We start from the raw sequence: 12,588 nt of genomic DNA on the forward strand, positions 1-12,588 counted from the left end.
GAGAGGAAGTCGTTTTTAAAGAGTCTAGACAAAAAATAAAATAAAGAGTCTAGACAAACAGAGGCCAAACAACAAGAATTTGCTGTCACATTTTCAGCACTGCCTAGAGGATGATATAGCCTATTTATGGGCTTTTACTTAACAAACAACTTTTAAAATGATAACTTACGGATTTGCCTACAAAGAGAGAGGGCACAAACCAGCCAATTCAATATTTACACACACACACACAAATACACACTCACCCCTGCTTCACCCCCAAAATTTTATGTTCTCATTATAAATATCTGAGATTTTCCACTTATACATCAAGTTCACGTGAGTTTGCTGAATGTGAGTCAGTTCCCTGAGTCTAACTTTCTCAGAAGAGACAATCTCATATTTCTGAAACCACAAAGCTTAAAAGCTGACCCCGAGTTGGGCAGGGTCCCACGAGGCCCTGACTGAGATGCCAGCCCACTTCTCTTTTTGGTAACTCTGTCTATTCATTCTTCAGCATTAATACCCAGGAGCTCTGAGCAGCTCTGGAGCCTCTGGGGTCCCCTTGCTGTGGGTAAAGACTGAGCAACACAAGGAGGATCTGTGGTAGGACTGGAGCTCTGATTCCTCCTCTCCACATCCTCCAAGCATCGCTGGACCCATCTTTCTGGAGTGCCCACCTGAGTCGTCTTAAGTCTCCACCTAATTCCTTTCTCTCTGGGACCAGCTTCCCAGAGTGTGTAGACTGGCAGTTCTTGCCCTCCCTGATGTTTTCTGACTTTGAGGAGCCTCCTCAGGCAAACAGAAGTTTTCAATGAAACAGTGTGAATTTCTTTCTTAATTTCTTGTCTTTGCTAACCCCACCCGACTTAGCAAATGTTATTTCCTACTATTCTCCAAGTCAGGCAAACATGGCCAATGCCATGTTCCCACCGTTACCCCAGTCCTTTTCCTGCAGTATTCTCTCCCTTCCTTCCAGGCCCAGCCTGAGCACCCCTGGCTCCAGGCAGCCTTCTCCCTGAACCGGTTCCCTTTCTAACCTCCAAGAGTTCTCACTAATTGCCGAACCAAACATCTAGCACTTGCCCACACCCCAGCAGCAAGAGAGAAGCTAGAATAAGGAGGGTGAGCTTGTCAGGGAAGCCTGGAACCCAGGCTTAAATAGGAGCTGTAGTAGGCTTGTACTAGTAGGAGCTGTGTCACTGGCTTAAGGTCATCCAGACAGCCAATGGCCATTGTAGATTTTTAGGCAGCTGAAAGGAAGGCTTTATGAAGGAAAAGGACATTTTCAATAATACACTGGCACAGGATATGCTGTTCGTGCAGAAAGCAGGCAGGAAATGCCTACTTGTTTAGTATGCCTCTGAGTGGCTGCATCTTTCAAGCTTGATTAATACTTAATGTGATTGTCTTTAAAATCTGTCACTATTTGGCAGTGATCAAGATGAGTGCCAGTGACAGAAGCACAAATATTTGTATTAGGGCTATGCCGTCTGCTAGGGTTATATGATTAATAAGTTTTGCCTGGTCACCCACAGAGATTTTGTTTTCTAATTTATCCAGCAGTAGTATTAACCAAAAATGCTGGAACCAGTGTGGAAAAAAAGGAGAGGAAGGGCAGGTTGTTAGTAGCTTTGGGGTTTTTCCTTTAATTATTGAAAGGGTAGCCCATTGCTTGAAGGGACTGGCTCACAAATTTAAAAGTCCTCAAAATCCTACTGGAACCAGAGCAGACAGTCTCGAAGCCTGCATTTCATCAAGGCAGACACAGTCCGGAGAGAGCAGAATATGGCAAAGAAATGCTTTAAAATTAAAAAGGGGGGAGGGTGGGCAGGGAGAGAGACAGAGATTTTGCTGCAGGGAGAACAACAATTTTCTTACTTTCAGAGAAAATGCACACAAAATACCAGATGCCGTCACTTCAACAATTCAAATAGAGCAAGAAAGAACATTCTGAAAGGAGACAGCAAAGAGGGGTGCCCAGGCTGCCGCCACCCCAGGAACAGCTGTGAAGTGATTACAGAAGGCTCTGCCTGCTCCAGGCAAATCCTTAAAGGTCCAACTCAGCCTTTAACTCTTCAGTGGTCACAAGGTGGTCACATGGGGCACCATGTTCTAGTTTTTCTCATTTCAGGTGGGCAGAAGGGCCTACAGGTATCTCTCCAGGGCTCCCTAGCTATGTGTTCAAGCCAGCTACTCAGAATTGCTGTGTTCTGGGGGCTTTCAGTCACTCAAACCTAGGTTTGAATCCTAGCTCTATCCCTTACTAAGTATGTGATCTTGGGCAAGTCACTTAACCTCTTTGGGCACCACTTATCTGCAAAAATAAAGACAATACTTGGGTTATTTTGAGGATTAAATGACCTATAAAATGAAAAACAGTAGCCATTATTCCAAGAGACTCATTCCTTCAAATCTCTCATTTCTACCTCCTTTGCTTCCTCTCTCTATCTTTCCCTCCCTCCTACCTTCTCATGCAGTATTAATTTCCAGCCAGCCTACCAATACAAGCCCATCAGGTCTGCTAGCTTACCTGGATATTCGTTTCCATGACATCCACAATCATCTTTCAAGTACTAATCCAAAGACATTGATCCAAACAAAGGAAGACAGCAACCCCTACAGGATACAATACTAACAGAAAGTGTCTCGTTCAATCATCAATATATTATTACCATCATAATCATTAATTAGGTGTCTGCTATGTGCTAGTTTTATAAAAGATGTCCTATAAGATAAGGTCAATAAATTCCTAGCAAGGCCAGATTACTCCGTGACAAAAGCCAAATACTGTACAGGGTGGTGAGGGTGCAGAAAAAAGAAACCAACAGAGAAGAGGGGTTTGGGCTCAGTGAGTAACTCTGAAAGCTGACAATTGCATGAAAGGAGGCTAAGCAGTAATAAGGGGATAACTCTACAGATTTTTTTCCCCCAGCTTCATTGAAATAGAATTGACATATAACATTGTATAAATTTAAGGGGTCCAACATGATGATTTGATACATGAAATGATTACCACAGTAAGGTTAGTCAACCTCATCACCCCACTTTTTGTTTTCTGGATGTGGAGAGAACTAAGATCTACTCTCAAAAATGTTCAAGTATGCAATATAGTATTGTTAACCATTATCACCATGTTTCACCTTAGATCCCTAGGACATATTCACTTTATAACTGGAAGGTTGTACCTTTTAACCATCTTCACTCATCCCCGACCCTCCTATAACCTATAAGTTTTTTTAGATTCCATATATAAGTGAGATCATACAGCATTTGTCTTTCTTTGTCTGACTTATTTTACTTTGCTTAATGCCCTCGAGTTTCATCTATGTTGTTAACAATGGCAGAATTTTCTTCTTTTTTATGGCTGAATAATATTTCATTGAAAAAATTATATACGCCACATTTTCTTTATTCATTCTTCAATCAACGGACACTTAAGTTGTTTCCATGTCTTGACTATTGCAAATAATGCTGAAATCAACATGGGGGTGCAGGTATCACTTCAAGATAGCGATTTCATTTCCTTAGGATATATGCCCAGAAGTGGGATTGCCAGATCATTCTGCAGCCTTGAAATAGCCAGTGACAGACCCACAAAGGAATCACACCCACAACCTAAATCTACATTCCAAAGAAAAATTTTGAGCATGACGCTTCAACATATATAAATGCAAATACAATTACACACACACATAAATACATGTTTATACATGTACGTGTGCTAATAATTGTATCTATTATAAAACATACTCAAACACAGTAATTTAAGTGAAGGGATAAAGAACAGTTATATCCTTAAATAGTAATTCTACTATTTCTTTTTTTCTCCATGGAATCATCTTGTGCAACTTCTGAGATGTATGCACTCCACTTTGGAAATGGTTATTTTAGCCATCTGAGCCTTCAGCCTCTTCAGTAATGAAAGTCTGTTTTCAGTCAGTTCTGCTAAATCAAGCAAATCCTAAATATAAGCATCTTCTATGAGACCCGCTAATAGTGCCGAAGGGTCAAAGACGAACAAATCAGACTCAGTCCTGGCCCTCAGGGTGCTCACAAGCTAGTGGGAGAGAGCCACAGGAAACAGACCTTGTCAGCAGAATGTTGGAAGTTTGCCCACGGGCACCTAGCCCAGCCTAGGGAGGAAGAGTGAGCAATGCTTCCAGGAGCACACCTGAACCTGGTGGTGGAGCATGAGTAGGAGTCAGGAGTTGAAGGATGGTGATCTGCTGGTTGACTGAAAAGTTGTGTTTCCATATAGCCTTCCAAAAAACACAACAGTGAAAAGGAGAGCGCCGGCTAATTGAATCATAGAATAAATTCAGGATTAAAACCCAGAAAAGAATATAAGAAGGCATATGTAACATGTCTTGACCTCTGAATAATTAATTTGGAATTATATTAAGTCTAAGAGCCAAAATCTTGGCATACCATTCCTAGCTTGTTAGCCAAATCCCTGAGAAATAGGAAGTAAATGCATTTAAAACCTCTTGAACTCCATGACCCCATCTATAAAATGAGATGTCAACAAATCACTCACTAACCATAGAAAATACTTTAATCAGTAAACATAACAGAAATCTCTTGTAAATGTATTTTGAAGCTTCTAAATCTAATCTAAGACCTTGTCTAAGTATCAGTTAGCAGAGCTTTACGATTCCAATGAGATAGGACTAATTTTCAAAGGGGAAAACTGAATCACAAGAGTAGCAATGGCCTATCTACACTGGCACTGCTGGAGCCCAGGCGTATTGTCAAGTTCTCTACCATCCATACTCCTATAGTCCCTGTGGTTTCTGCCTTGGGCCCTCTTCTCTACTCTACCCTCTTCCTGGTGCCCTCACCACTCCCATAAATGTGCTGAGAGCTCCCACATCTCTACCTGTAGCCTTGACCTCTTTTACGAGCTCCCTGCCCCTTTATCCAACTGCCTTCTGACCACTGCTCTAATGGATGTCCCAAATGAAACATCCAAACTGATATCATTATTTTCCCTCAACAAGCCTGACCCTCTTCCTGGTTTCTTACTTGGGGAAATGGTAGCCCCATCTACTAGATTCCCCCAGCCAGAACTGAGGAGTTATTATCCACTCCTTCCATTTCTCACCCATCAATCACCCAGGACAATGGACTTCCTCTTCTAACTAGCTCTCAAATCTCAAATCTCCCACACATCTCCATACCTGTGGCCACTACTACTGTCCCATTGGCCTTTGCTGAAATAGCCTTCTTCCTTTCCAATCCATTTTAAACTGTAAATTGTATCATGGCGTTCTCTTGCTTAAAACCCTTCAACGTTTTCTATTGCCCTTAGTACAAAGTCCAGATGCCTTAACAGCACTCATATGGCCCTTTAGGACCTGGTCTCTCTACATGTCCAGAGTCATCTCTCACCTCTTCCCTCCTCAAACTCTATGTCCTAGCCATGTTGAATTCTTTCTACTCCATGAATGCACTGTACTCTCACTACTGGGCTTTCACAGACATAGTTCCTCTGCTTGGAATACTCCTCCCTCTTCACTTGGCTAATTCCTACTTATTTTTCAGATCATCTTCCTCTAGAACTCTTCCCTCATCCACTGAGCTAGCTTGTAGCCACATAATGTATTCCCAATTGCATCTGTACTAGTCAAGAAAGTACGAGCTGTGCTGTGGCAACAATAAACCCCAATGCCTTCGTGACTTAATAACATTTTAATTTTTTAAATTTAATTTGGAAATAATTTCAAACTTACAAAAAGTTGCAAACCTAAAAACAGTACAAGGAACATCCATACACCCTTTACCCAGATTTGCCTATTGTTAATATTTTACCCCCATTTGCTTTTGTATTTGAGGGTAAGTTATATAGATTATGGCCCTTCACCCCTGAATTCTTCAGTGTGTATTTCTTAAGAATAGAGAGGTCTCTTACATAACCATAGCACAACTGGCATCTTCACAGGTTGACAATACAATACTTTAAAAAATCTAATACAATATTTTAAAAAATCCAACCTAATATTCACATTCCAATTTTGTCAGCTGATCCAATTATGTCCTTAGAAGCACTTTTCCCCTTTCTGTACATAATCCATTCTAGGGGCAGATATAGCATTTAGTTGTCTCCTTTAATCTGGAACATTATCACTGTCTGTCTTTGCCTTTTATGACATCGACATTAAAAGTTTTTTTCTCATTCACATCATAGTCTGAAGCAGCCTGGGCTGCCCTCCTCCATTTGTAACTATGCTCGCTGGCATGTGTCTCCAAAGTCATCAAGTCTAGGTAAGAGTGAGTATGGAGAAAGTATGTCCTAGATGAAGGTGACACATTGCTTCCACGCACATGCCTTTGGTCAAAATTAATCACAACCCTACCAAATGCAAGGGGCTGAGAAATGTAGAAAAGCAGACAGATGGGTGAGTCTAACAGCCTCTGCCATTCTTCCTACATTTCCTGTATCTTGAAATCTATAATTTTCTATTGTAAATACTCATGAAACTAGTTGTCACACATGCAGATTTTTGACTGTGTCATAGTAGGGTTTCCTTAGTCACTGCCATCTCCCTAGCACCTACTGTAATGCCTAGAACATAGTCAAGGCTCATTAAATATTTGTTGAATGAATGAATGAGCAAGTTTGCTCAGTTTACGTATTATTTTAAGTATCATTTAACCTCAAGAACCCTAACAATATTAGAAGGCTCAGAATAGAGTCTACACATTTAGTTTGGTCAAAGAAGTTTCCCTAAATTCCCAAAGAGACAATCAGTTCTAGAAACAAGATGTAAACCATACTAATGACCATAAGTAAAGCCAGGAAATAGTTAATAACCACCTAATTATGGTTTGAAAATTGTTTCTGGAATAGCCACAAATTCTAAGATGCCCACCAACTGCTGGGTAAGATATATGAATTAAGAGGAAGCAAAGATTCCATTTAAGTCCTATAAATATCTCCAACCAGTCTCTCTGGAGCCTTTAACAATTTGTTAGAGAAGATTCTCTATCTCTTCCTTAAAATCCTTGGTTGCAACTTAACGCTTATGTGGAGGTTACTGAGAATAATACATAAGACCTTAAAAACCTACAGCCCACAGCTGTAGAGACTCACCAATGTCATGAGACTGGCAAAATAATGCCAACATCAGAACCGAGACTTCTGATTCCATTGTTTGTGATATCCTTCCCTTATACCTGGTAACCTGGTCAAGTTCCAGCTCTCTTGAGCTGTCGCTGCCTCTTTTTAGCTGTTGCTATCTCAGCATCCAGATTCATTAATATGCCCCCATAGTGCTCTATCTTCAAGCTTAAGCTTAGAAATCTCTCATTGTATTTGAGATTGGCTACTTCCACGTCTTTTTCTCACATTAAGCTCTGGGAGATGGGTCCCTGTTTTCTTCACTTACATTTACTCCCAGTAGGCATGTTAATTGGCCAGAGTTGTTACAAATCTGACGGCATAAGCCCGAAGGGTTTTGCACTGTTCTGTGGTTTCCTAGTCAGAAACCTCAGCTTTGAACTACCCCTGAAATTGGAGCTGGAACATCTAAGCAGATGTGACTTGGCAGGCAAAGGCTAAGAAAATATATACATCATCCTAGCTCCTGTAATAGTGGCTTTCATCATATTTCTTCCCTTTAACACAGCACAGTTAGCTCTTTTGTGAAGACTTTACCTTGAACATCTCTTACTAATTAAGCCCATTCCTTCCTGGCAGTCTCTGTACTGCAAATGGGATTCAGCTCTGGCTGCTGTGTGATTTGCAGCCACAGAAGTTAGAAAGATCAGGGTGCCCAGAGAGCACTCTGGAAGTGGTGGGAGAGGAGGAGGGGGGTGAGAGGAGTGATAAATTGTTTATTTGTTCCAAGTAAAGATTACATATCCCCTCTTGGACTTTCTCACTAAGCACTGAATTGTTTTATTACCAAGTCCTGAAGAGAGCCAGAAAATGAGTATCAGACATGTGGAAAACATACTTTAAAGAAATAGTTCATCTGGCAAATAATTTGAAACAGTGCTTTTTTTTCAAGCTGGGCTTTTCTTAATAACCAACATACATATGGTGAGCATTTTATGCCAGGCACTTGTTAAGTTCTTAATGTACACTAATTCTTTAAATCTTTGCATCAACCTTATGAAGTAGATGTCATTATTATGCCCATTTTACAGATGGGAAAACTGAGGTACTGGGAGACTGAATATGGTCAGGTCTTACAATGTTAAGGGGCAGAGCTAGAATTTGAACTTGGCAGTTTGATTTCAGAGTCAATTCACTTAACCACTACACCAAACTCTCACAGGAAAAAAGACAACTGTCACTAAATTTCCTTACTTAGTAAATGTTTTACTTTAAGCAAATTGGTTAACCTCAGTATCTGTCTCCTCACCTGGATGAGGCTAATAGCATCCACTTGGCATGTTGGATAGAAGAATTAGTGGCAGTCTATAAAGTACCTATTACTGGAACCCACAGCATGGACTCCATAGTAGTTATTAATCTTTGTCATTCTTTATGTATCAAGAGGGACTCCACAGCAACTTCTGTAAATAGAATCACCAAGATGTAATCATTTAAACCCAAGACCAGAGGCACCAAATAAATATTAATATTTACAGCTTCAGCATTGAAAACCTAACCTCAAGTAGACAAACATCATGGATCCAAACACCTAGGAGAAATTGCCTAAAATCTTCACCTCTCTCGTCCTGTAGCTCACCAGGTTCTGGTCGGTTCCCAGGGCCAGCCTCACCTGGGGGGGCGGGGGGCGGCCCTTGGGCAGCCAGGTCAAGTCCAGGCCCTCTGGGCCCATTCAAGATGGGTTTGAGTGTTGGTTCAAAGTCTCCCCAGAGTATACCTCATTCCACACATACCACAGAGTTCAGCCTGGAATCCTCCCCTAGCCTCCCAAGAGCTCTTCAGATTGGGTGTGGCCTGCGTTAACCACCTTGAGAAGATCTAGATTTGAAAGAGCTCTGCTGGGAAGGAGAGAAGAAACAAAGCATCATTCCAAGGCCCTCAGAGTTTCCTGGCCCCAGGTTAAGCCTTGCACCAAGGAGGCTAGTCAAGTTCAAAAGCGCCTTTCAGCCTTCATGCAAACTTCTTTCAGGGAAGGAAAAAGCCATAAGACACACAGCTTCCAGCCAGGGCCTGTGACCACAACATCCAGGGCTTTTAGCCTGAGGATGGAAGCCCAGAGGAAATGCAGGCAGAGGGAATAGAGAGTAAACAAAGTGGACACCCCTTGGAAGCCCAGCCACATGGAGGATATCCCTGAAGAAGAGCGAGGAGGGTCAGACAGGGTGTCTGTCCTGCCTGGGATCCGCTGAGGCAAAAGGAGGGCCTCAGAAGCTTCAGACAGCCTCATTCTTTCAACGTGTGAAAGTCAATGCGCGACACTGAAGCTGATGCTTTGAGGGTGAAATTGAAAGACATATAATCCTGAAGTGTGGTTTTGTCAGAATAGAATAAAAACTGTCACTAGAAAAAGAAAATTGCTCATGAAAGGGCATGAGCCTTTCCTGCCTACTCAGAAGAGTGAAAGAAAATGCATCTGCTCAGCTGCTGAACTTTGCTTGAAGAGCAAAGAAAAATCTATGAACCAGGAGAACTAGCGGTACCTCCGTGCAGGGTAAGGATTCGTGGTCAAATTAAAACTTCATTTTGAAGAAATTGTTGTTAAAGTCCCTAGACATGAAATTATTATAATTAGGTAATAGCTCCTGAACTTAAATCTCTCATCAAACTGAGAGTGGAGAAAAGGTAGCTACACTGGACCTCATTAAAACTAAATGAATAAATACCAGCTTCCAGAAGAATGCCAACGAGAAAAAAATGCCAAAGAGAAAAAAATGCAGTGAGTGTAAGCTCAGGAAGGGGCAGAGGCAAAACAATGGAGCAGAAGGAACTCTAAATTGGGTGCCAGGAAACCTGGGTTTGTGTCCTGCTGGCAACTGTATGACTTTGGACAAATGGCTCAAGCCAGTGTGTTTTTTTTTTGTTTGTTGTTTGCGTTACGCGGGCCTCTCACTGTTGTGGGCTCTCCCGTTGCGGAGCACAGGCTCCGGACGCACAGGCTCAGCAGCCATGGCTCACATGCTCCGCGGCATGTGGGATCTTCCCGAACTGGGACACGAACCCGTGTCCCCTGCATCAGCAGGCGGACTCTCAACCACTGCGCCACCAGGGAAGCCCAAGCCAGTGTTTCTTAAACTATAGTATAATTATTCAGAATCCTCTGGAGGGCTGGTTAAAATGCTGGACCCCACCCCAGAGTTAACATGCAGATTGCTGGGCCCCATACCCAGAGTTTCAGGTTCCCTGGGTATATGGAGCCTGCAAATTTGCATTGCTAACAGGTTCCCAGGGGAGGCTGATGCTTCTGGTCCTAGGACCACACCTTTGGATCCACTAGGCCTATCGATTTCCATATCAATAAAATGACAATGGAAACCAGGTGATCTCTAAGCTCTCCTCCAGTTCTAAAATTCTATGAGATGAACAACCTGGGAAAGCAAGAACAGTAGCAAAAGATTTACCCTGCAATAGTAGGAACAGCTCTGCTTGCTGCCTGAACTTTCAGGGAGGTATCAAGAGGAAGGTACTCTGATTCAGTTGATCTACTGAAGACCCAACAGCAGGACAGAACCCTGAGCAACACATCCTGTGTGGCAGCAGCAGTGCTGGCTCATCAGTCTTTCCCCTTATATTTATTAATATATATTTATATTAACTTATTAATAAATATGTATCTCTTATAACCAGAATGTGTATGTAAAAGTATGTAAAATTGACATAGCTAAGGACTAATTGAGCAAACTTGATAGAAATATGTATTTTTATTCATATTTATAATTAGTTGAGTTTATTTATATGCATACATGTATGTATAATTAAACCTATATATATGTCTCAGAAAAACTTATATAACTTTATATCTAATACTCATATGCTAACTCTTCTATGATGTCTCCCCTGATCCCTCACAATCAGTTTCATGTAGTAACAACTCTTGCTTTCAGATGAGAAACTTATCTAATATATATGTATATTTAATTACTCTTACGGTTAAAAAAATGACTTTAGAGTGAAGCTGCCCTAAGTTTGCATTTTGGCTCCACCGTTTGGTAGCTAAGAGATGTTGGGCAATTTACTCAACCCCTCTGAACCTCAGTTTCCCTGCAGGGAAAATGGGGGCAAAAAATACTTACCTCATAGGGTCATGTGAGAATTACATGAGTTAATGTATAATAAAGCACCACATTTATAAAGTGGTAGCTATTATTATAAAACAATGTGCTACTCTTTTCATTAAAATGTTAAATAAATTACGTATGGAGCTTTAATACATATTAAATTAACATAAGCAGTCTCTAACTTAAAAAATTAGGTCTCTGCTTCCAAGGTTAACTTCAAAAATAATGTGGGGCCTGTCAGATGGCTCCCAGGAGGGGAAATGTTGATAAATGTGGTAACCTAACAAGCAATGACCATGACCTAAGGGAAACAGTATCATTTTATGAATTTGCTAGTTGGTCTTTCCTGTTAGATCTTTAGCCATGACTTAGAGACAATGATTCATGTTTGAAATGGTCTTTTTGGCCAATGTCTCTGACCTTAACTACTTTGGAGTCTCTTACCACCACTTTCCACTGCCTATGTGCTATTTCCACACACAGCCTCTTCCATATTATCACCTGGACATAAGTGCTTGCCATCATCCAGTCACATTAACAGATACTGCAATGCTTTGGATTCACCTACTGTGAGCAAAATATGCATAAAGATCCAGGCTTTGCCTTGAGCTGAAGTTTTTGCCTAAGGTCTTCAATTTTACATTTGGTCTATAATTAATTATGTTTATTAAATTGTCAAGCATTTGGAGAACCGCTCATGGACAAAGCTCTGGGCTGAGCGCTGAGGAGGGCTATGTTTGGGGAAAAATATAATCTTAGAGTCTAACAGGAGAAATAGTATCTAGATGCACGTAACTATCACAGGTAGAGAGTAGAATGTAATGAGTATCACAAAGGATGGCTCCAAACTAAGACATCAAGTTCAGAAGACAAAATCTCTCCCTACTAGGAGAGGTCTAGGAAGGCAGGACAATGGGCAGTTTTAAAGTTTTGAATTTCTCTAAAACAGCATGAGTTGAAAGAGGAAACTGCAGGATGAGGCAATGATATTTACAAAGATATTGACATATAAAGGTGGGATTTCTTTTGGCCACAAGTAACATAGGAAATGTAAAGGAATGGACAATCAATAGTTAACATTGACTCACATTTGCTGAACGCCTGCCGTGTGCTTTATGTACTTTCGTCCATTATTTTATCTGATCTTCATAACAACCTTATGGAGTAACTATTAACCGAAACCAACACACTTTCCCATCCCTGGAAACAATAATAGGAACAGGCAAAAATAGTTTAGCTATTTGTTCCTGAAATACTTACTCCTGGAAGATAAGACTGTGAAGCACATAAAGTAGCTCACGTCAAGACTCTTGCCTCCTGGCCCCCACCAATCCAAAGCTACTGTCATAAACTGCCCAATCCCAACATCTCCTGCCTTTTAAGACCTGCCTTAAAGTCATGCAGCCCAGGACCTAAAACCCTATAAAAACC

This window comes from Delphinapterus leucas, chromosome 2, assembly GCF_059928025.1.
Source record: "Delphinapterus leucas isolate spDelLeu-1000000601 "Yukka" chromosome 2, BTC_Dleu_Yukka2, whole genome shotgun sequence".
Lineage (NCBI taxonomy): Eukaryota > Metazoa > Chordata > Mammalia > Artiodactyla > Monodontidae > Delphinapterus > Delphinapterus leucas.